Source organism: Orbicella franksi, chromosome 1 (assembly GCF_964199315.1).
Source record: "Orbicella franksi chromosome 1, jaOrbFran1.1, whole genome shotgun sequence".
Taxonomy (NCBI): domain Eukaryota; kingdom Metazoa; phylum Cnidaria; class Anthozoa; order Scleractinia; family Merulinidae; genus Orbicella; species Orbicella franksi.
In genome coordinates, this window is record NC_138145.1 from 4,701,540 (window position 1) to 4,726,941 (window position 25,402).

The 25,402-nt window shown below is 36.5% G+C and overlaps 2 long non-coding RNA genes across 4 annotated transcripts; both read left to right on the plus strand.

Annotated features, from left to right (window-relative positions):
- The first annotated feature begins 515 nt into the window (after positions 1-515).
- Positions 516-10,565, plus strand: LOC145486512 (uncharacterized). 3 transcript variants are annotated; one of them, XR_014049296.1, is made up of 5 exons: positions 516-1,200; positions 5,220-5,314; positions 6,817-6,935; positions 7,145-7,294; positions 8,283-10,565. It is a non-coding gene; the product is annotated as an uncharacterized LOC145486512 (long non-coding RNA). The 3 variants fall into 3 exon arrangements; XR_014049300.1 differs by having other exon boundaries at positions 517-1,200; positions 5,220-6,397; positions 6,820-6,935; XR_014049298.1 differs by lacking the exon at positions 8,283-10,565 and having other exon boundaries at positions 7,145-8,077.
- Positions 10,566-11,479: 914 nt separating this feature from the next.
- On the plus strand, positions 11,480-14,952 carry LOC145486947 (uncharacterized). The gene is made up of 3 exons (XR_014049343.1): positions 11,480-11,615; positions 14,465-14,559; positions 14,650-14,952. It is a non-coding gene; the product is annotated as an uncharacterized LOC145486947 (long non-coding RNA).
- The last annotated feature ends 10,450 nt before the right edge of the window (positions 14,953-25,402 follow it).

Sequence of the window (25,402 nt, forward strand, 5' to 3'; positions counted from 1 at the left end):
ATGTTGTCGAAGAAATCGGTGTACCGATTGAAAGTTTCCGCTACCTCACGCCAAGACTTTTCTTTCACAACTGTATTTTTGTAGTTTTGGTTTCCCCACAACGCTGGGAATTTTCGAACTTCCTCGATAACCAGTGGTTCTACGTCTGAATATTTTCCCATTTTTACGGGGCTTTAAAACAAAACGGCGTTCACATGCGGGAACTGTGTTACGTGAAAAAAATCCAAGAATACCATTGATTGAATCGTTGCGTATACACAGAAGACGCGAAATTGGGAAACATAAAGGACCGTAAAGTCAAAACGCGCGTAAGTTCGGGCGTAAAATTACGTTTTGACGTGCGTTGAAAATTTTCACGTACGTCAACGTGCGTAGAGATTTACGCGGCAATAGAAATTTACCTTTACGCGGAATATTTTTCATATCCCTGATCATGCCATAAATCGCCGAAGATGGCGAAGCTTGAATTTTGACCCTCAATTTCAACAGTAGTTTCATGCCTAATATGAAACTATTGATTGTTAAAAAAGCAATATACTTGGGACACAGCGGAAGTTTAAAATGGGTGCTCTAGGGTGAAGTTTTTTCTTTTAATTTAATTTAGTCCCATAATATAATTTTGAACACGATGCCACGGGCCTAGGGCCGGGAGAAGCATTTGATCACCCAATGCGACCCCAAGGTGGGACATTTGTAGACCATTTTTGGCCCGAGGGATGAGAATATTCAAAGAGTCAGATGCCTGAGCGGTGGCCCGCTGCGGGGGGGGGGGGGGGGGGGGGAGGGATGGGGGTCTTGCAGTTTGAGGTTAATGCACGCGCATGGTGCCCTGGGAACGGGGGCCAGCGGTCTGAGGAGAAATGCTTGGCTGCTAAGCCGTAAAAAAAGATGGCGGACGAAGTTGCTTGAAATTGTACAGCTATGGCTTGTTTTCTGAATGAACTCGAATTTCGCGAATTGTTGTTCAGCTGAGTTATTATTCAGTTCCATATATTATAAAGTTTCGTGTTTTTAGTCGTTACTATACCAGATGAACGTATTAATGAGAATTGCGCGTGAAAACGTCAGTTCAATTGGATGGTGAACAAATCGTATCACACCAAGAAAGACTATACAGTTGCAGGTACCCAGTTGCACAGTCAAGAAGTGTGGGGAATGAACTCAGCGGCGCATAGACATGCAAACATAGATCATTTCCAGGTATGTAACTAAGTTCTGTTGTGGTGATTTATATTTGTATTGTTGTTTAATTGGTTATAAAAGCCATCTTGACGGATAAGCAACATGTGTCAGAATTACAGTGTTTGTCTGGGAATCCGATGGTAAAATATGTTCTTAAAAATTGAATTCTTAACAACTGATGAATAGCAAAGTAAAGATACTAGACAAGGGATTACATTGACTAAATGTGTAGGAAGTTTTTTGCCAGAAAGTGTCCAGTGGCCTTTTGTAATTTTCCATTTCCATTATTCCTGCAATGCTGGGGTGGATCCAGGATTTGGTGAAGCAGGGTTCAGAGAATTGTCGACCTTCTAAGGGGTCTGTGGCACACTTTATCCCCCTCCCCCACGGAGACTTATTACAGACCCCACTACAGACCAATTTTCAATTTGGCTGGATTTGAAACATCTGGAGAAATCAAATTGCAGGACCAGAAATGAAATTGATAAATAAAATTTACGGTCGCATTTCAGTTTAGGTAAAATGCAAACATCAATCATACTGAGAAAATTTTAGTGGCAAAAATTGTCTCCAGTCACGAAACTTGCTGTGCGACCAAATGGGGTAATTTGCATTACAACTGTATTGTTGTTGTTATTCCCTATCCAGTGTCAGCGAACCCAGTTATTTGGGTTTATTGTTATGACCGAAAGATGGTTAAATGAGCGCAACAGATTGATACCTGCCGCTGCTCTCTTGTGCAAACGAAATCATTGATGGCGATGAATGCAACAAGCGCCATATGCATGGACACTTCCACATGTGAATGGTTCATGGTTTAAGATGTGCTCGGCATTTGACCATACCCATATGGGTAGAAAAAATCTCGCCTGTCCATGTTTCAATCGGGTATCAGAAATGAAAACATCTGAATGAGGAATTTTCCTGCTCTTTTCCATTTTGTGACCTCGCCGTCTATATTAGGAGCCAATACTCACAACCGTTGACAGCTTTGACGGCAGGCTTCTTTGTTTTTCTGAAATTTGGAAAAATCGGTCAGCTCCACCCAAGCACACCAGCATCTTTGATAATTTTTTTCCGAGTTGAAATTTTTAAAAAAGCACAAATGAGGGGTCGCATTAGAAAAAAGGTGTGTTGACAGATTTTAAACCCTAGAGGAAACAATTTTTGACAAAATTGGTCAATGGGACCCGGGCCTATGTTAGTGAAAATCAAGGAAAATGCTAAAAATGTGGCCACGGTCCAAAAATCAATTTTGCTCATACTTTGCAAGTTAGTTTTTTGAAACATCCAACACAACGGCAGAAATTCATGAAAAACGGTCATTGTACCGAAAGCTCAGATTTCACTTCGCCATAATCTGAAATTTTACAGTAACACTTTTAGGCTTCTTGTTACACAGACGTTTATGTCGCTGTGAAATGTTCCCAATATAGTGATTAGTTTCTTTTCTTGTGTTTTCTGAGTGAACTGAGCCCCAATTAAGTTGACGCACTTTTCTAATTGAAGGGTTTCGTGCAAAAAGGGCGTATGTAGCATTTTGGGCCGATTTTTATTTTTTGCAGGATTGAGCTAATTTTTGGCAGACTGACTTGTTTTGACATGAAAAGCATTGTTGCATAATCGTTTTTGTTGATTTGCGCTTCAGTTTTCCAAGGGTATCTTTTGGAGATCTTTTGTTGAGTGAAAAACAAAAGGAACCTTTGTTTTGCTAAACGAGGAAGTCACCAAAGTGTGGTATTTGCCGCTAGTTTTATTATTCATATAATTATGCAATTCTTTTACTGTTGCTTCGTTAGCATAAGAGAATAAGGTGCTGAACGGGCCGGATTCGAGTTTGTTTTGTCGTGACACCGGTTTGAAACAAGGTTGGTCAATATTTTTCTTCCGGTCTATTTCTCTACCTCTTTCAAAAATCAAAACATCTATGTAAAAAAAAACTGTGCTGTCAAAGCTGCTAAAAGTAACCTTTTAAGTTTGTGCCGCGTCAAAATCCACCTTGGAAGGATTCGCTCTAAAAGATGCTGCTTGGAAAACTGAGTTTTTTGCATACGTTATTTCTCAAAAACGAAGCGCAAATCAACAAAAACAATTATGCAATGATCCTTTTCATGCTGGCAGTCATAATCATGGTCAATGATTACACAACTCACTGATGAGCTGATTAACAACGATGGTGATAGACCTAGTATTTCAATGCATTTTGATACTGAACTTAAACGGAATTTAGAGTAAGCCGAAGGCATTTAAAATCAGGAAATATTATTTCAATATTATTTTTGCTCTTTTCAAGTTAGTCTTTTTTTTCAAAAGATAAAATATCATATTTGTTAGCGATGTTTGCCCACAAAGGTTCTCTTCAGAAATGGCACGTATTAAAGCAATTTTTCATGTTATTTAGGGGGTTCAACCAAACTACCCCTGGCTGTACCCCAACAATGTAATACTGTCGCTGCATGCATATATATGCGTCTGGTGACAGTGTTGAAGACTAATCAAAAGGCTTTTTAACCCATTTAACCCGTGATATTTGAAACTGTCATGTTTCATGTAATACATTTGACAGGGGTGATCAAAAAGATTTTGAGGATTTTGTTTGTTACGTGACACAGCAGAAATTTTTCAACAATCATTAATTCACAAATAATCATTAAGCTTATTTTTTAGGTAGAATACTAATGAGCTGTTTTGATTGTTACTACTGATAAAGTAATGAGCTCTAACAAAAAGTTGAAGGGGCTGTTTACATATACACAGTTATTTATAGGTAAATCAACTTAATTTTTATCAAATGAGACCAAATCCACATCTTAAATTATGTCTCCTCACCTTTAGACATGCCCTAGCGAGTTGATGGCTATTCCCACTGATATTGATGCTTTTGTCGTTAGACTTGGGGTATTACAAACAACTGCATTCGTTCATTGCACTAGAAAAAAAATCCTTGAATCAGAGGATCAAAATTAGTTACATGAGGGGAGGCCCCAAACTGACCAAAATGGTGACTCACTAATAAAGGTTTTAGAACTGCAAATCATATACATATTACAAGTGCATGCCAAGTGATCTCTTGACCTTCATGGAGAGTGTGAAAGAAAAAAACCATCCAACATCCAAAAATATCCATGAATAGACAATGTGGCCAGTAAAACAAGTCAAACGTGAAACAACTGCCATTTGAATCTGTAGTCCCTCCTTGTAAGCTCGCTGTACAAATTATTTTACCCTGCAGTACTAGTGGTCATCAATCAAGTAGCAATTTGTAGCTAACTGTGATTATTTTATAGATGTTTTTATTGTGAACAATTCATCAGTTGCATGTTGGCAAAGTGGCACATTAAGATTTGAGCCAGGTATTCTGAGGTTGGCGGTTCGAATCTTGGTGTGGAACTTTTTTCCCCTCCAAGCTACAATGTACATATACTAACGGATGGTTTGCATTTATACAAGTACATGTATTGGGAAATAAAAATGTTCAAGTCATAAATTTAAAGTAATGTAAGTGTAAACGAAAATGAGACGGTATGGAAATTTGAAATAATAAGTGGAAGAAAATCACTTAATCTCAAGTGTCAAATCCTTGCATATGATTTTCGGTAATGTTTTGGTTATAAGCCGCTGTTAAAGCAGTAAATGGATTGAGTTATACACTCACCTCTGTTGTATAATAGAAAGAAAAATAGACCTGAAGGATTTGAGTGATAATAATTCTGACATGTTAATTAGTATTTAATACAACATTTTTGTTTAGACTTCTGTTGATTCCTTGGTTATCGAGTATCATGAAGGTCTATCTTTTCTCAATTGTCACACTTAAAAGCTGTAGAATTTCTACTAACAGCAGTATATGGTTTTCACATACACTTACTGTATCTGTGTAACATGTCTACTGAATGAACTGACTTTAAAAAGCTGCTGCTAAATTTTGCTCACTAATAAATGTGGATACATGCAATGTACATTAGTTGTTTTATCTAGTGCAATTGTGAAATAGTTATTCACTTTTTACTAACTAGTCATTTATTGTCATTTTTTAGAGTGTTTATCTCTGTCACCATTTGCTTGGTGATGTTTTGGGCACATTTTACTTTTACATCGACCTTTGCCTGGTTCGTCTTATTCAACACTGGTGGTGAGTACAGCTGTGTGTTTTTGATTACCATTACATGACTGTGTCATGCCGTCATGGTGCGAAGCGAGCCATATGGACACTTTGCTGATCAGCACACTGTGAGATTGATTGTGGATGATGACTGCACCAACATTTACACATTAAAGATTGCAAATTCCCTGCTGGGCTTCAAGTATGCTGGTGAAATTAAAGGGACAGTGTCATGGGCTGTGCATGTGCAAGATTGTTTTTCCATATTGGCTTAAAATTGCTCTTGAGAGGGGATATTTAACCTTACTGGGTTCTTTAAGAGCTAAGAGAAAGTGGATTTCTCAAAACTAAATTGTTTTGCGGTCAGTTTGCATTGAATAATCTTTGACCCGTGCTGTGTTTCTGGCCCCGTGAAGTTGCAAGGTGATCAAGATAACTTCATAATTCACCAGTGTATGCTAATTGTTTTGCGTGAATAATTTTTTTCTCTGGCGTATATCGACGGATTTCCAAGTTAAATACTGTTACTAACAGCTATATTAATGCAGATTCTACAGCACATAACGATTTAATGGTCATGATGCGAAAATAGCTTGTATCCTGCCGTATTTCACTCTAGCTACATGTACTGTTGAATTGCAACACGATCCACTCATCTTTCAAATCACAGTACTAACCATCTCATGCAAATAATTTTTTTTTCTAAGTTTTATACACCATATCAAAGCTAACTGAATGCAGATTCCAGGGTATGTAACAATTGAAAGGTCAAGATATGTTTAATAACCTAAAAATCATGCCATTTTTCACTTTAGTTCCTATTGAATTGCAACATGAGCATCTATCTTTCAACTTCACAATGCTAACCATGTCATGAAGATTTGGGGGGACTTTTATTTTGCAGATTAGCAATTTTCTGAGGTTTGTGTGAACAAATTTTTGCAGCTCAAATTGACATTATTTTGACTACACATATAGGGTAGTTGTTAGTTGTTAGAAATCCACATTCCCATGCCTATGAAAAGGTTAATCCTTTTATTTTGTAAAATTGTGATAATTACAAAGTTATCTGATGCTTGAATTTCTTTGTTCTAGATGTAGATTGAAACTTAGGTACGTGTAAATATTAATTTCTACTGACATGTACAATTACAGGGTTTTTATGTTGTTAGATTTTCTCTGCACAATATAAAATTTGGCTATTGATTTGTGTTTAGAACTGATATTGAGTTTTTTAATTTAACATTTTTTGGTTATGTTTGTACTGCTGTTTGCAGTGAGTTTCTTGAGCATTGTTTCATTATGAAGATTTTTAATAAGCCACCCTATTAAATTGTACTTGATGTGGTTTAATATGAAATTTATTGTTCAAGAGTTTTAGTGCCCTCTAGTTTAGCATAATCAGTGTGGCACATATATTCTTGGTAATGGTAAATTTCAGATTTACAATCAAACGTGTATGAATTGCTCACATTTTAATTTCAAACCAATTTTTGTTGATTTGATTGATGTTTTTTTTTTCTCCTTCTCAGCAGTATTCAAAACACCCCAGTGGGTATAGTTATACTTTTAAAGAGTGAATGTTATGAGCAGCTAGCCTGAACTCATTAATTTTAACACAAGATGAGATGATGAAAGTGGTATTGACCAGGTAAGTCTGTTTCACAAAGTTGCTGGCTGGAGGGCATAGACATCATTGCTATTGCATGTCTGTTGTCTTCAATGTAGCAGGATGATTTAAAACATATCATTGAGAAAAGCCCAATAAATTGTAAATGATTCTTTGGCAGATTTGTCAGGTTGGCAAAGTACATTAGTTTTGGTTAGAAAGGCAAAATGTTTTTTTTTTTTTTTGGAAAGGTTCCTCATTACACAAAGCAGTTCACATACATGAAGATGCTGGACAATCAATCTACTGACAGGCTCTTCAACGTGATTGACAAGTACTTTCTGGAAACTAATGATGTGAGAAACATTCATTTCAAAGCCAAAGCTTAAACAAATCCAATTGTAAGTAAGACCCAGTAGTAAATAGACCAGTTCTGATCAAATATGGCTATCATGTCACCAGTCGTTGGGACAACAGGAAAGCACAGCTTGTGATTATTGTTGTGTGGTTGTTAGTTTTGTGTGGGAAAGTAAGTGTTGATACTTTCAGACTGTGCTATTGAGAGCAGAAGGTTTATGAAAAGGTACATGTAGCAACAGAACTCTTCCTTACTACTACCTGTATATGACTTGAGGAAAACTCAAAACCAACTACAAGGAGGGATTTGATGATAATAGAAAGTATTCTTCTTCATGTGCATGAAGTAGTATTTAGCAGCCTCACATGAGCTAGATAGATGTAATATCAAGATAGAACAGATGAAAATATGATTTTTACAAAAGCTTCTTTCTACATTGTGAACGGTAAATATAGTATGTGATGCCTTTTTCATGTATACATGTATGTTGGTCTCATTTGGCAAACATTTGTTTCTAATCAGCAGTCGAGGATTATTATAAATGAGGACAATCAAATCCTATGTTTGTTTCCCTGATTTTGTTCTTTGTTTTTAATTTTGAGTACCAGTATTGTGGTTCTCAGTCCTAGCAGAATTGTATATTTTCATTCCTTCATTTTGTTTTTCTGTCCAGGTTATTTTGTTATGTAATTTTTTGCTCCCTTTGCAAAGGAATATAGGAGAAATGTTTCCCACTATTTTCCACATTTGCTAATATTTCAAATCATTTCAGTGTAATGTTACTCCAGCTGGTTCAAAATAATCTAAATTTTAATTTAACTACTTTACTGGTTACCACTTTTTTAGCTTTTGTTACCAAAAGGAAGTCATGTTTTAATTTTCAACTGGTTGATTAGTTGCATGGCTTCCTAGTTACCATTCGATTTGTGGTTAGTTTATAAAGTTTACAATATTGAAATAGTTTACCTGTGTAAGGACTTTGACTGAAAATGCAATGATGATTAATCCTTTGCAATCCTGTTATCTTTTAGAAACCTAAGGATATTTTCTTGCTGTTCTTTCAAGAACTTGGATGTGTCTCATGCAAGTATTCAGAATTGGTGGAATGGCAACCTGTTGAAAATGTACACTGGAAAGGAATGGATATTATGAGAGAAAAACAAAGTGATTGGCAAGAATACTCTTGGGATTACTTTGTCATATGGCTTTTGTCCTATGATTCTCGAGAGTTGAGATGCACATTGTTGGACTGCCTTCATCCATTCAAAGACATTACACATTGATTTTGATTTGTGTTTGTGTCGTAACCTTTTGATTTGGAATGTTATACTCACATCATTAGGTTTCTTGGTTTTAGGGTGAATTGGGTATTACAGCAGTGTTTTCAATAAGACTGTTTCCACCATACAGTACTTGAAGCAGCTATTTATTAGGTTTCTGCCTCAGTTTCATCAAGTGTTCTGTTGGGAATAGGTTGCTATAATGTAAATCAGTTTTCAAATATTGTCTCTCTAGGGGAAAGGTTTTTTGGATCCTTAAAATGTTGACCTCTGACAAGTCCAGCCTCATGGTTTCCATTGAGCAAAATTAAATTTTTTATATCTTGCATATTTATTTGCATTTGAATGTAATTAATAATTTTATTATATGGCTGTGTCTCACAAGGACTGGGAACTACCGAGTTCACAAATTTGATTGGCTGAAATCAATATTGACCACAGTCTAGATTCTCCCATCTAGACCGGCATCTAGACCGGTTTCATTTTGCGTTGAAAAAGTAGTAAACTCAAATACAAAAATGTTCACTGTTTTCTTTTATTTTCTTCTCAATCGTTTATGGAAGTGCCAAAAAGCCTGATGACAAAACAAAAAAAGTAAAGAGGACGAGAAATTTTGGCAGGTTTAAGTTAAGCTCATCTCTGTTTGCAAGCAAAATGTCAGCAAACCAGTTGCATTAAATGAATTAAAGTTTTCTTCTTTGCTGTATAAGAAACATCTTATTAACCGAGCTAAGTCGGTCTGTATGGGAGAATCTTGACCACGGTTGTGTGTACAGACCTCACTGTGTTTGGTCTGTACTCATGACCTTGGTCAAGATTCTCCCATGCAGACCTCCTGCTCGGTTAATAAGAGCTAAATAATATTAATGACAAACATGGCCTTGATTAGAAAGTAATGTGTATACATGTACTTTTATTTTCTTCAGGCAGATACCGTAAAATCCCATGTTAAAGTGCTGGGCTTATATAACTTCACAAGGGGTTTTGGGTGGGCTTATAAATGGTGAGCTTATATCTGGGGGAGGCTTATAAGTGGAATAAATATTCGGGGGAGGCTTATAATTGTGGACTTTAACATGGGATATTACGGTACTTGTTGTTTGATATAGTAAATGAATTTCCTGATATTTAAGTTCAATCTTTTTTTCTTCAATGCATGTTTCTACTTGCATATACAGTCAACTTGTGATAACTTAAGTGCGTATACAGTCAACTCCTGATAACTTAAATAAACAAATAAAGAAATTATTTGAATGACTAGACTGAGTGTTATTCATTTTAGCAATATATACAATATTCAACAAATGTAATTTCCCCATGTAGTAGTAGTAGAAAGGGATCAGACAATATTCTTACACTTTGTTCTGACACCCTTTGAGGAGATTGTCACTTTAGACCCTATAGAACCTTTTGAAACCCACTTCTAAAATCCTGTCTGAAAGAATTTTTTTGTGCCAAGGTAAAATTTGTTGAGGTGTGGTAAAACGTTCTATGCTGGTTTTTGTTTGATCTGTGGCCAGTCTGTAATTGTGTGGAACATGCAGTTAGAAAGATGTAAGCTTGAAAAATCTTCCATTTTTTTAAAAAATATTTTGCTTGTTTTAGGTTGTTCAAGTATTCAACAAGTTACTGACACCAGTGTTGAACTACTTATGCAATTTATAACAACAGTTTGATATCTCTAGCAGATAACTATGTCCACAATCTGTAGTTTGTGTTTCCAGGAAGTAGTCTTTCCCTGCTACAGTAAGGGTTTTTCTTTATTACTCACTGCTACCATGGCCTGTAAGTTTTAGTGTTTTTGCAGTGGCTTTTTTATCCCTGGGTGAAGATATATTTTCATTCATACCATGCCATAGAAAATACAGCCAATCAGAAATATGCAGTTAGGCTGTTGTATAATCGACAGTATTGCACCCAACCTTCCCAAATTGTGGGCCATGCATAATTATGTCTTATCAATTATACGTGTTGGCCACTGTATTTTCTATGGCATGGTATAAAATAATTTTGAAACACTTCTCGTGTTGCACCATGGAATATCCCACTTTTCAATTGTTCTTTTCTTGGTATAATCACTCGCCTAAAGGCTCGTGTGTATTTTGAGAAAATACAGTGACTACTAGGATATTTTGTGGTTTATACTACTTGAAAGCATTGCGTAACTAGTATGTATACTGCCTATATTGTAAGCACATGTCCATTTTGTGTAGTGGATTTGTTTCTTAATGAATTCCTGGGATTCATTAAATTTGTTCCTATTAGGCCTGCATAAATTGAAATGAATTAAATTGAATTAATAAAATGTATTGTATTCATTAGGAGACTGGTTGCTGGGTTTTCCTTTTTCCTGGTTGCTCATGTCTATCAGGTGCCTATCTGATATGCATTGATTTCAGAATTGTTGGAGAGGAACTATATATTAGAGTAAGTGTCTACTAAATTATTTCATAAGTTGCAGTCAGCACTTGAACTTGTTGTGTTACTGTTGCGTTACTCATGTAGCCTTACGTTCTTACCTGTTTTCTGGACTTCCCGTATATCACTCCACTCTCGTGGCTTTCTGAATGAAAATAGATTTAAACTTGGCTGCAAGCGTGTACTTCTAAGTTATATATTTTCTATTTTCTTCCTTTAAACTTTTTGTGGCTATTACATCTTGAAATTTGAAGTCTTTGAATTAATCAGTGAAATTGTATACGTGTTGATGTCTTTGAATAAATATTGAAATAAATTTTCTGACTAATCTGTCATTGTTTTTTTTTCCATTTGAATGATTGACTGATATTCTTATTAGATATCCCTTTTATTTTTATTCCTATGTTAATTGTCCAGTTATAATATAAAAAGGCATACATTGTAAATCCATGTTTGAATTCACTGTAAACGATTTCCTTTGTCAAAACATTGCCCTTGTGGGCGTGGTGACCTGGTAACTAGTGCCGCGGTCTGCGGCCGGGCCGGGGTAGGCGGGAAGATTTGTTGAAACGAACATGGTTGCATGAACATGTGTTCTGCTGTTCTCTTCGAAATTTATCACTGGAGTCCCGCTTTCCTCTAGTTTTTCGATAGGAGATGAAACGGGTAAGTTTCAATGCATTTTTTCTTGCTAGTGCATTATATTTTATCGGTAAAGCAAAGCGTGGTTGTTAATTTTGACCGGTGCGAAGCGTCTGTTCGTACTGGAGCATGGCGGTGCAATGCTGTGTTTAAAGAGCACGTGGAAGACAAGTTGTTGGTTTCGTTTTTGCGGTTGCATGTTCGGGATAGTGAACAGTGTTTCTTTATCCTATTCTTTAGCGTTATGCTCCGAAATGCTGCTTGATAACTTATTTTTTCTTTCCATTTAATGGCGGGCTAGTAATTTGAGCCCGTGTTTGTTCTGCAAAACTATTGCAAGGATTCAGTTTATGCATTGCGGTAAGAATGTCATGTTTTTGCTTGTATTAAGCTTATTGGATATAACGATATGGAGTAGTAGTAGTTGATTTGCAGTGTTTCAGCTTACTCTACAATATATTTTGTTCGAACGAGTGGATGGTTTAGTCATTTCATTTGCTTGGGTGGGGACTTTTGTTGGTCTAAAAGGTGGTTTTTTTTTCCGGCAAAAAAACTGTAAGCTCACTGAGGTTGGGATAGTTTCCTGTCAATGGCCGATGTAAAAAAAGATGCATTTTTGTTTTCATTTTGTAGCATTATGTTTGGTTATGAGAGGTGTTTTTCCGACTATATTGCCCATTTGATAGTTTCAAGTGTGATGTCCACGAGATGAATTTTGAGTTAATTGAAAGAAAATGATTAGAGCAGTCTCGTGTTTTGAACAACCTGTATATCGTGATCGTAAATGGACATTATATGTTTGAGGATAAATGAATATTTTGTTGCTGTATCGTATAGCGTTTTGTAAGAAGAAATATGGTCATGATGTATCCTACAGAGGCCCTTTAGGGGGCTTTTTGGTTATGGGTTACTTAGCTAAAAAATTAATGTGACACGGGATTTTTGCTGTTAAAATTAATGGGATGTTAGAAATTGGATGCCATAAATCCTTGAATTGGTGCCCAGGTGCTTATTTTAAATTTAGGATAAGATGAGGGGTGCTTATGTGAGGGAGGCACTTAATCAAGGGGGCAGGGGGGAAGGGAGTGGGGAGCGTTAATTTCATTTTTCCAAATCATGTTCAGATATGATTGAATTTTTGGTAATATAGTATGTATGTGTTAGACTCTCAGAAGTCTCAGAAGGATCCTGTTTCTCTTGAAGAACTACATAATATAACCCCTTTAGCCGGTCTAGGCCTGCTTCACAAGGTTGGTTAGGCTTTAAGGCAATGAATCAGCAGATCTTCGCTACCATCCGTTGCGATGGTTAATGTACAGTGCTTGAAATAGTTGATAATCACTTGCTTGCGATTGAGCACAACTGAAACTATATATACATCCTCTGTTGTCTCAGTACTCTTTCATAAAACAGGGGGAGGGAAGGGGCACTTATTTGAGGGGAGGCGCTTATTTTAAATTTTGGGCAATAGGAGGAGCTCTTATTGGAAGGGGGCGCTTATTTGAGGGGAGATGCTTATTTTAAATTTTGGCCGATAGGAGGAGCACTTATTGGAAGGGGTGCTTATTTGAGAGGAGGTGTTAACTTGAGGATTTAGGGCATTTTGATTAGTGAAACCGGATATCGTTTAGGCAAATGCTAATTTGCACAACTGTGATAAACCCACTAATTGTATCTCAATACAACAGGCTTATTCTAGATCATGGAGAACCTTGAAAGTTGTGGATTTTTTTTTTAATCCATGCCTGGAAAGTCATGAAATTTGTGTTAGCCATGGAAAGTCTTTGAGGAGCTACAGTACATGCTTAGTGAGAATATATATAAAGGCAAAAAGATCAAAAGTTGAAGAAAGAACAGATGAGTCAAAAAAACCAGTTTGAATTCTAGTAATAAATAAACACTAGCTGACATGCATTTTACACATCATAATTAATTTTGGGTAAATACCTTAAATAATACACTTCTTTGCAAATTCTTGATAACAACTGCTTAACATAGGTGATGTGGAAAAGTCAAAAAGCTCATGGGAAAGGTCATCGGAAGTCATGGGATTTTAAAAGCTCAAAAGACATTGAACCTTGTGCATGAAAATTTGCTAAAAATCTTTGTCCTCAAGATTATTGTTAATTTTTTTTCAAACTTTGCCTGACTCGGCTTTAAGGGTATGGTTTATGATTTGATTTTAGAAATCTCTGTCACACCTTGCTTTAAGGCTTGATTTGTGGGCATAGCTCCCTTTGAGTACATCAAATTGTGGTAAGATCTTCATTTCAAAATTAAATTAAACATCATGTGTGTCATGTGAATTTGCTGTAATCTGGCATTTTTGTATAGCTAGCATGACTAGAGAGTTGTTCATTGTTTTCTCAGTTATTTTCGTGTTTATTGTAACAAAGGTGTAAGTTCACTGAAAATTTCACATGCATTTGAAATACAGAATACACTTAGTTAGAAATCAGTCTACATGTAGTTATTAGCTGTTCCTATATTTCAAGTGGTTTCTTTTTTCTGTTAAATCCATTGCAGTACTTTCAGCATGGCTGTGTGCATTGAAATGTTTATTACCTGAAGTAATAAACAATGTATTGCAGTACTTTCAGCATGGCTGTGTGTATTGAAATGTTTATTACCTGAAGTTATTTACAACAAGCTGACCATTAATCTTCAACATTAGTCATGGCTTGACGTTCAGGATAAAAACCTTGTGGCCAGCTGGCCCCTTAGTTTTCAGATTTAGTCACCTGCAAAAGTATTTTGGTGAAAAACCTGAGAAGTTAGTGCAAGTGAAAAAAATTTTGGTCACACTGGGGACCCATGCCAGCACTCGCAATGTCAAGCTCTGTCAGTGCACTGGCTTTTTATTTGTTTTGCAGGATTGTAAAGGAATAGTAGTTATGGAGGTGATAGAAGTCTGCATCAGGCCAAGTGTTTCTTACCATCAGAGGATCTCAGTTTGCGTGGCATGAAGGTGGTAGGAATAATTTTACATCTACTTCTTCCTGTGTGGGATGTAGTGGGATGGCAGTCCATTGACCAGTACTAATTTGTTTACCTGCAGCGGGTGTGGAGAGGGGCGGAGTTGAGTGTCTTGTCCAAGTACACAGTGCATTGAGCGTAGGCATTGCTTGAACCACAACCTTCCATCCGGAGTGCAGCATGCTAGATTGAAGGCACTAAGCAAATTATGATTCACTGTTGTGTCAGCAAGAAATCTTTCATTTGAAAAACAGTTTGAAGTTGACAGAGATGATTTTACTGTTATTCCATAAGCATGGCTTAATCTCTTTATTGTGATTGGTTTAACATGTAGGAAGATAGCATGATTTTCATTGTAGAAATAATAAACATTTTCAGAATTTTATGTTTTTAATTTTTTTGTGACCCCAAGTTCAGCAATATTTTGGACTCTGATTTCAATGACATGACACAAAAAAGAATAATTTTGAATCACGTGTAAGGCTTCCTTTGAATAGAAGAAAAACTTGAAATTGTTGTTTACTAAGGCAGAAAAACACCAAAGAGAATCAGATGATAAAAAATCATTAAGTTGCAGGGATGGTCACACTATAACATTGCAGAATAGTAACACATATTGCAAACATCAAAGTTGAAAACTTTAAGTTATAGATAGGCTGAAGTTTAAAAGTTCTTGCTGTGATGAAGCTCTTGTAAAATTGGACAGTGTGGTTTCCAAAAGTTTGGATGAAAATACTTCCTAAGTGCATTTGAAATTTGAAGTTAGTTCGCTATAGTGGGCTCACTGAATCAACATGAAATTTTAGTCACTATACATGTATGTGTGTTATGTGACCAGGGGAATTTTTTTTGAAAGGTATCAGGAAAAATAAAGTGCGGCTGATACATTTATTAATGTAGCTGCCAACTGCTTTTTACCTTGATAAATTGAGGTGTGTCCTGACTGTCAATTTCTTAGCCAACCTGTTCAGACTTATTTTTAACATGAATGCCATCTTAAATATACTGAGAGAGAGACACACAACCCCAAGAGTTGATGAAATCTTGCAGAGTTTGTGCATGAAACACATTTGCAGAAGGTAACTGTACATTTTCTTATTGTATACAAGCATGAAAACTTGGCTGTGTTTTAAAAAGGAAATGTTTTATGATGCAGGATAAGATGGCATTTATGTTAGAAATAAGTCTGTTATTTTTTGATGATAATTTGTGCGTGTATTATGCAGTTAACCCCAAGTCAGTTGTCAATTGCTCTACTCTTAGCCTGGGCCCTTCTCCATGATGTTGACAGTATTAGTATTATGTCTGGATGATGATGATGATGATGATGATGATTTTTATTATGAAAGGAAAGGCTGTGTCATAAACTGTTCTACAGCTAGATACATGACAATTCTCCTGGTGGATTTACACCATATTATTTGATAAGCAGACTAAGGATGATGTCATGAACAATTCTGGTGGCTTCTTAAGAGTGTATTGGGGAAATATATTTCTGCTTTCATTTTGGCTCGCTGTAAACATTCTAACAATTTTGTAGTTTTTGTAGAAACCCTTTGTGTAAACTGTGAAATCAAATGAATGTCTGTTTTATACACGGCTGTAGCAATAGAAATTATCACAAAAGTCAACTTTAAATTTTCTACTTCTGCTTAATAGCAGTGTCCGTTATGAACAGGTATACCTTATTTTTTTGCTGAAAATAATGTGGTTGCCAAAAAGTGAGTCCTGTGCTGCTGTCTGCATTATTTAGGGTGGCTACTTGTAACAGTTGTCACGTTATTTATATTATGACGCAACCTTGGTGATTTCAGTCAAAGTAATAGGTTTTTATTCAATCTGATGAAGGCTTAATACTCAAAGGAGTAAGTTTTTGTTATACGGGTTTTTAGTTATGCAGAAAATTTTGATTTGATAATGAGTGGATGAAAAAATAACCTGTAAAGCATATTTGCTGTGGATAATGAAAACAGGTACCTAATTTATGAAAATTTTTAAAATGTTAACTCTATGATCAATATCAGACTGTGTATTTGTATGTATGCCACCATGGGTCAGGGATGTCAAGGCCAGATCGAATGTTTTTTTTGGAAACAGTTCATTTTCTTGATACTAACATAAAACTATCTGGGCTTGAAAAAGATTTGAATTCCAGCTTGCCCTTTGGGCAAGTAACACTGAAATTTTGCTTGAGCGGGACACTTTCCCGCTTGGCAAGGTTTTGAAAGTCCTTAATAAATCATGGACCCGAAAATGGAAGTTATTCACTTGCATGTTTGAAAGTGATAAACCTGTCTGAATTGCTTGTTATCTTCTTAGTTTTGATCACTTTCATGTCCGTGTACTTGCTTGCTATTTCCCGAATTATGCGTTGGGTATCTTTGAAAATCCTTGAGTTTGACTCCTAAATTGTTAAAGAGCATCTTGCCTAACTCCAAAAAAATCATTTTAAAGTGCATAGAATTTAAAAAGAAGCAGAATGAAAAACAATTTGGCCTCTCCTCTTCAGGTTTTGAAACATCCTAGGGTTGAATTTTTAAAGCTGGTGAGTGCATTACATTTTTTCATATGGGTTGAAAAATAGTTTCATCACACTCCCTTTTGCAATAATAATTGCTTTTGAAGTAGAAGTAAGCTTAGTAAATGGTTTTTAACCCAGGAGTATCAGTAGTTCGTATAGCGTGATCGTACAGTGTGATTGTGTGAAGCTTGTTAAAAAGAAGGCTTAAAGCATCCAATCCTTGTGCTTTGCTAAAATGAATAATTTGGAAATGACTGACCATGTTCGAACTGAAAGCCATGCTGTATCAGACAAGACGGCAAAATGGCAAAGCCTAACTCTAAATGGCACTACAAGTTGAAACCTCCGGGCAGCAGCATGCTAAAGTGTATACACTTGTGGGTTGTTCAAGCCTAGCATAGGGTGCAAGACTTAACTGCCAGTGATACATGTGTAGCAGGTATCCTTCCAAGCAATCTGGGCAAAATATTATTTGTTGTTGTTGTTGTTGCTGCTGCAGCAGAAATGAAATTGAGGTGTCATGGTAGGTGGATGGACAGGGTTTGGAGATTGAGCTCTTACACTGGTGATATTGAAAGAAATACCCAGATACACTGCTTCGCTTAAACTAGTTCGCTTCCGCGCGTGAAATATTGGAGTGGCACGTTTTTCATTGGAAATGTTTCCTCAAACATCACCCTCAAAAAGGGTGTGTGTCTGCGATTTTCCAGATGTTTTTTTTTTTCTACACCCTCCTAAACTTTGATATTTTCAATGTGGACTTTTCCTTCTACTAAAGAGGCCATAACTTTGAAACGGAAGTGAAATTAAACAAAGCCCGACCCCTTTTGCGAAGGAGGTATCCTGGAACATACCTGCCAATTTTCAGCCAATTCAATCAGAAGATGCGCATAAACGAACTGAAAATTTTCATCTTTATATGCAGTTATTTTTTATCGAGAAAAAGATCAAAAACCTTTTATGAGATTGGTGTGAATAGGTGTTAAAAATTCCCTCCGCACTGACAGATGTTGGCATGGGTCAGTTTTGCGCAATGATGGGTTATGACAACTTGAAATAAACAGACGACTACAATTCTGGCACAGAAACCCGTCGCAGTGAAATCGTCTGAGAAGCAACAAACTACAAGTTAAACTGCCATGATTTCTATCACTTAAAAGATTTCGTTGGCGGCATTGGTATTATGTTCCGTAAGTTTAGGCTCCTTCATTCCGAACACATTTTTGGAAACCATGCCTTGTGAAGGCAAAAAGAGGAAATCTTGAGGTCTATATTGTCAACATGTACATTTGCGCTTAACTCTGTTGTTGTTAAGTTTTGGAATGGTGTCCGTTCTCCAGCAATTTCATGTGATGAGCACTTGTTGTAGTTTGTCCTTCAGCTTCATTGGCGGGACTAGAGTCATCGAGTTTGTCCAACCATTCTTCTTGGTTTCAGTACGACCCACGGTTACTCAGAGCCAAAGATCTTGTTCGATGGTGAACCTGTGGGTTTCACCAGATTTTCGCCTCTTCGTTTTTTTTGAAGACAAAAATGGGTAAGAGTTTTTGTGCTGACATAAAGAAAATTAGACAATAACAAAAGCTAAATTGTGATGAAACAACCAGATTGAGAACAGTTCGCGTGCAGAAATGAAGCATCACACCACAATTTGCATTATATGTGCCAACTGGGGGTGAATTAGAGTTAGAGTTGTCAACATGCTGTAAGGGGTTAATGATATTGAAACATTTTTTTTCTTGTTTATCTTAAAAAGTAAAAAAGCCTTTTTCCCTATTCTTTTTGCAAAATGTTGATCTCAATCTTCTCAATTTGAACAGGCAAAAAGAGATTTTTCGAATTTTTCATAAAAATCCACCTGCCATAATACCTTAAGAGAAGGATATGCTAGCCATTTTGGCACAAAATTAAGAGAAGGGTATGCTAGCCATTCTGGTGTAGTAGACAGTGTTGTGTGCAACATATATCGATGAAAGGCTGAGTTTTCATTGTGTGTTTGAGACAAGATAGAGTAAAGAATTAGCTGTGTTTCATTGAACTATCGCACATACTTATAATTTCAGTAATTACCCTACAGAGGCTTAGTGCACCACATTCTATTAACTGCACTTTGAAGACTAGCTTTAAAAGCTGCATTATAAATGAAAATGTTAGATTTGGAAATGCTTGAATCTAATTTTTTTTTGTTTTACATTTGTTAATGTCAGACGAAATATGTGTTAAAAGGATTTCTTTGAATTGTCATGCCACTCAGTAAAGTAAGGTGACACAGTGGGTAATGAAAATCATTGCTTCCTTGAATAAAATTATTGTCGTGAAAGTTATGGTACCCAAGAAATTAAAGGAAAAAAATTATGCCATTCACAGATCAGTTTCAAACACTGATTGCAGAAAATGGCATTTCCTAGCTTGTATATTGTAGATTTCAAAATTTTCTGTGGGGAGGGGGGCATGCCCCCATTCCCCCAAAGATGAGTGGCCTTGTGGACTCTAACTTGTCACAGCCTGGCCTACTCTTCCCACTGCAGACACATTTTGAGACCCCTGTTAGTTAGTTGGGTCTTGGGAATTGTTAGTGTGGTATTGTTGTTATATTCAGTAACGCATGTTTGTGTAAATTTGATGTGGTTATTGTAATAAATTATAATTGAAGTGATTTTTTCTGCATCATCATTGTCATCATTATTTGGTACCCAGAAGAAGGCAATTCAATTATTTACAATAAGGAGACCTTCAGACACCAACATGGTTATTGTGAATTTCTTTTGGTTTGGTTTGTTTGTTAGTGGTATTTTTTTTGCTTTGTGTGAATTGATCAATGGACATGATTGGAGTGAAATGTATTGATTTATGTGTTGTAAGAAATGAAATGTTAGGGTCTGCTCAAAGTCGTAGCCAGCGACTGATGCAAGGCAACTTGTTAGCCATTTTGGTTAACGTAAATATGGCAGTCTGTTAATCCTGGATAATACCTGTTTAGGCTTAATAATCCCCAATCCCACCAATCCCCATAAATGTTGTTGGCTTGTGGTTAGGCTTAGAGACAGTGGGGATAAGTGGCTTGCATGGCTTGAATGGGTTGAATGGCTTGCTTGCCCTAGCATAAATAACAGTTGAATTGCCATTCCCATGACAACACCCTTGTCAAAAGTCAAATATCCCCATTTCCAACTGTTAAAAGTGCTCCTTAAGAGTTTTTCTTGTAACATGGTGGCTATTTATGTATATTGTTGTAATTATTGTTGGTAAATTCAGTAGATTGTTGGCAGTGGATGATCCTTCTTGAAGACAAAACCTTGGAATTTTAGTTGCAATTCACGTAAGACCAGTGCTAATATTGTTATTATAGCTAGTGTAAAATGGATCAACTACAGAATGTGATTTTTTAACATTATTGAAGACAAGTTTAAGGAAGAATGCTTGGATAATTGTTGAGATATTATTGATTCAGTATTGTTCTGTTGAGTTGTAACAATTTATGACATCATAAATTTCTACATTCGCATAATACAGGAACTATTTAATATATCTGAAAGGAAAAAGGAAAAAGTTGTTGAAAGGAAAATACAATATTTATTTTTCTTGAAAAGCTTTTGAAATAAGCAGCTTTGAATTATTTATGTCTAGGCTCTTAAAATTGAAACTGCAGTTGGTTTGAGATAGTTTCATTAGTGGGAGGTTAGCTTTTCATTGAGGTTATTGTTGCTGGCTTGCATGGCTCACAGAAGTCATACGTGGGCATGGGCATTGCAAATTGTCTACTCTCAATAACAATGTATTAGTGTTTTTTAATTTAGCGATAGCTACTGAAATACTAGTTAAGGTGCAACTTCTAAACAATACAGTCTATTGTCAAGCTTAGTTAAGTCTAGTACTAAAACCTCAGTCATCACCAACACAAAGCCACAGTGAACATTGCTGTTGCCGAAGAAATGTCAAGTTGATTGACTTGGCTAGTTGAAATGAAGTTTGTCTTTAGCTCTGTATGATTCTCTTGGTGTAGCTTATTCAGTCTGTCTCTAGCAGAACAACATTCTACGTAAAAATAGCTGATTCCTTGTATACAAATAAGTAATATTATGGAATCTTGTAACAGAACTATTTATGTAGCATTTTCATCAGAATTTCCTAATTTAGTAGAATATTGTTAACTATTCTATTGTGGCCCAGTGGAAGTTTCTGTTATAAACATAGAGTGAGTAAACTGCCTAGACATCAGCACAAAGTGATTGTTTTCAAGTGGTCTGCATAAAAATGTTGATATTCTAAAGAGTCTGCGTGATGCATACCTGATTGTAAATGTAAACCCTTTTTGTTCAGAAAGCACAGAGGGTTTTAGTTTTATAGTGGTGTTGAGTAAGGGAATGAAATTGACTTTGAAGCTACAGAAAGGGCCATCTGTCTTGAACTTCATTCGTTTTGTTTGTTATGTTCTATTGAGTCAATGTTATTTAAACCTGCCTGTAAGGATCAACCTCTCCAGATTGGTCACCTATTGTCAAGGGTAGGTGAGTCAATAATATTATTGTGTCTGAGGTGACACAGTTAGATATTTGCATGGGGTCAGTTAAATGAGAGAATGGGATATAGTTCATGTTAGGACACATAGATAGTTTGCTTTTAATTAGTGCTGTTTGGTTGCGGTTAGTCGTGTTTGGTTACGGTTAGCATTTAAGGGGTGAAGGGGGAGGTGACGAAATGTGTCCTAACATGAATGATATGTTGAAAGAATGGTTAATGTTGTATAAAAAGGTGATATGCTATAGCAGGGCTGTCATTAAGTTTAGATTCACTCATTGCCTTTGTACCTGTAAGGAACTTGTTACTTTGTGGGTGAATTGTATCCAGAACAGGCAAGTTCACCTGTAACATCAAGGGCTGATCAAGGATGCTCAGGCGTAACAGATGTTATGGGTTTTGGACTCTTAATGACAGGCCTGATATTTCAAAATGGTATCATCTGAAGTATATCTGTCCTCTGTGTCATTGGTTATATAATGCTTGTGTTTGGTTTTTGTGTTATTCGTGTATTGTAATTGTGGTACATTGCAGTTATGCTAGAAGAAACATTTGTAAGTATTTTAATAGAATATAATTGATGGCATTGATGAGGGAATTTTTTTTTTTGTCAATGTCCTGGGAAGGTGAAATACAGGAGTTGTTGTCTCCAGGTAAGGATTTCTTTTTTTGTGTTGTGAAATTCTTGAAAGTGATGCAATGTTCGCTGTTGCAAATTTCACGGGATTTGCTATTCCAGTGAAGTGTATTATTATTTTAGTTGGAGTAACATGTTAATTGCATAAACCTTAATTTAGTATGGTTGCTATAGCATGATTTGAACTTGGGCTGTATTACTTTTAGCATGTCTGGTTTCTGGAGTTGTTTTCCTGTTGATTTCACATGATTTTTCTGAAATGTAATTATGTGGATTGTAATATTAGTTGCCGTTTTTGTTGATAATGCACAGTACGTGTGTTTATAAAGAAGTCAGCTGTGTGATTTAATTTATTTAGGACATGAGTATAATTTTGTGCTTTGTGAAATGAGAAGTTTAGGAAGTGTTGGTTTTTCATGTGGGTTGTATTCCAAGCAAAACAGTCATTTGGATGGAACAGTTGGTCTTTGAATTGTACTGTTAGGTGCAACAAATTTGTAGGAAGGCCAGGGACGTTTTAGAGGAGAGAAAGGTGCAAAACAATTGTTTGCACTTAGAAGCTGATGAAATAGAATGTGAATCATTGTTGATTACCATTGTTGATGATAAGAGTGGAATTGTGATGTTATATAGAAGTGTAGTGTGGTTTCAAAAGTTGTGAAATGTTCTGCAGCAATAAGTTATAGACGTAGTGAGTTTCATATGTAGTTATCGTACTGGTTACAGAGCTTGTATTGATGGCCTAGCAGTTCTTGCAGGTGGAATTGGAATGTTGTGTTTTGGAGTAATGTTTGTTTTTTCTGTATAGGCGAATAACACAGCTGTAAAGTTGCTGTTTGTGGGTGGGTTGAAATCTATGGGATTGTTTACTGAGGTGTGATGCTCTGTACAGGTCTTGACTTTTAGTTTGTTTTTAGACATTTTAGCGTAGAAAGAGTGGAGAATTTATGAATGCATCAAGAAGCCATCAAGATGCGTGTAACATGGTTGCTAACAATGAGGCAGTTGTTGCAGTGTATGTTTGTCTTGTGATGTGTGTATGCAGTTACCCTGCGATTATATTGGAGTGGTAAATGTTATATGTAGTTGTAAATGGCAGGTTTATTCTGCTTTCAATTTTATGGGTAATTTTGTATTCGAAAAATATATTGTGTTGAAAGTTGTGGTTTTTATTTTGTTATTTTCTTGAAGTTTTGTCATGTTTGTTAAGGGAAGGAGGGTCAAGTATTGGATGTATAGAAAGAAAGAAAGAAAGAAAGAAAGAAAGAAAGAAAGAAAGAAAGAAAGAAAGAAAGAAAGAAAGAAAGAAAGAAAGAAAGAAAGAGAGAGAGAGAGAGAGAGAGAGAGAGAGAAAGAAAGAAAGAAAGAAAGAAAGAAAGAAAGGAAGGAAGGAAGGAAGGAAGGAAGGAAAGAAAGAAAGAAAGAAAGAGAGAAAGAGAGAAAGAGAGAAAGAGAGAAAGAGAGAAAGAGAGAAAGAGAGAAAGAGAGAAAGAGAGAAAGAGAGAAAGAGAGAAAGAGAGAAAGAGAGAAAGAGAGAAAGAGAGAGAGAATTACTTTGAATGAACTCCTATGTGTACCATGAATTGGAATTCAAAGAATGAGATTGTAAGTATGCAACAATGGAGAGAATGCAAATGATTGAAGGAGTTTGTGTTGTGCCTTGCTCTTCAGCTGTATGGGAGTTTGTGTTTTGTTGTTTAGGATTTGAAATTAATTTTAGTGTTGTACAGTATAGAAAGTAGAAGTGACTGTTGTAAAGTTATGTTATTTTTGGAAGCAGTGATTGTAGTGATGGCATACTTTATAATTTGTTTTTATCGTGGATGAAACGAATGTTCAAGTGATTCTGTTTGTAAAAAATTTCGTTGTATGTTGCTATTGACAGTAATTCAGTGGTTAATTTGTGCGTGGTTTTTTGATTTTTTTTTTAACGAGATGGATAGTTGAATAGTTTGTAAAAGTGCTCATGCATAATGTGGAAGAAATGTATGGGGAATTTGTTGTATTCGGTTAATTTTGGTGTATTTTGGTGTATTTTGGTGTATTGTGTTGTAATCACCCGGGAAATACTGGGAGCAACTCTAACGCGATGAACTGGGTCGAGGTGTTCAAATTTCTGCGTCTGCGCTGTATCGTCCTCTTTCGTTAAACTGTACATTTCAGTACAGAAGGTTTCACGGCAGCTCTTCATTATTTCCAGGAAAAGAGAATCTTCGCTGGAATTTCTGCCATGGTTTCCACATTACCGCTGTTTATAAAGTTCCTGGGACATCATTAAGTCCGGGATGGATTAAATGGGCGCTTATTGCTCAAAGAACCGAGCTTTAAGCAGAACGCGAACGAGTCATTCCGAGCTTTAAGCAGAACGCGAACGAGTCATTCGACAAGTTGCAGCCCAGCTTTCTAAACAGCGAAGAGTCTCCAGCAGGAAAAAATCGAAGTTAATATGAGTTTCGGCCTTGAAAGAAAAGCTTTTGGCTTAATTTTTTCTACTTCCTCATTTCTTTATGGCTAACATGTTTCCCGCTCAAACTACATATTACCACAATGCAATGCAGGGTGGACACAACCCGAAAAAGTGCAAGTGTTGGCCCTGTGAATGGTGGATGGTTAATGATTGACGCTTTGCTTTGTTCGTCAGTTGGCCGGGCCGGGCTGGACGACTGGGCACAGTGAACAACGAAGGAACGTGTCAAGCAAGCCAAGGATTTCCAGCTGCAACTGAAAAGGCGAGTGCGCTGGAACTCGTGTTGTCATGCATCCATGTTGCACTGAACTGAAGAAGGTGGCTTTTCCGATTTGCGTTTGTTTCGGCAGGCGGTCAATCATTGACTCGATCCCCGCCAAGTTTGTCCTCGAAGTAACGTTCGTTGACTTACAGTATGGAAAGAGCAAAGGACAAGGAAAGTAACAGGAGAAGTGCTGGCCAAACCGTGAGTTGATTTCTACCTTACGATTGTTGTGTTGGTGGTTCGTTGACTAAACTAGACAACGGTCCGAGCCTCCGACATTCTCCAAGTCAAGTCATGAATAGAATTGTTTTGACGGCTCGAATTCGTGTCGACCGTTAATATGCAACGGCTCGCGTGTGTTGTTTGCTTTGCCGTTGTTGATCGGGCGCATTTCTTTGGGAATTGGCGTAGTTTTCCGCACTTTTAG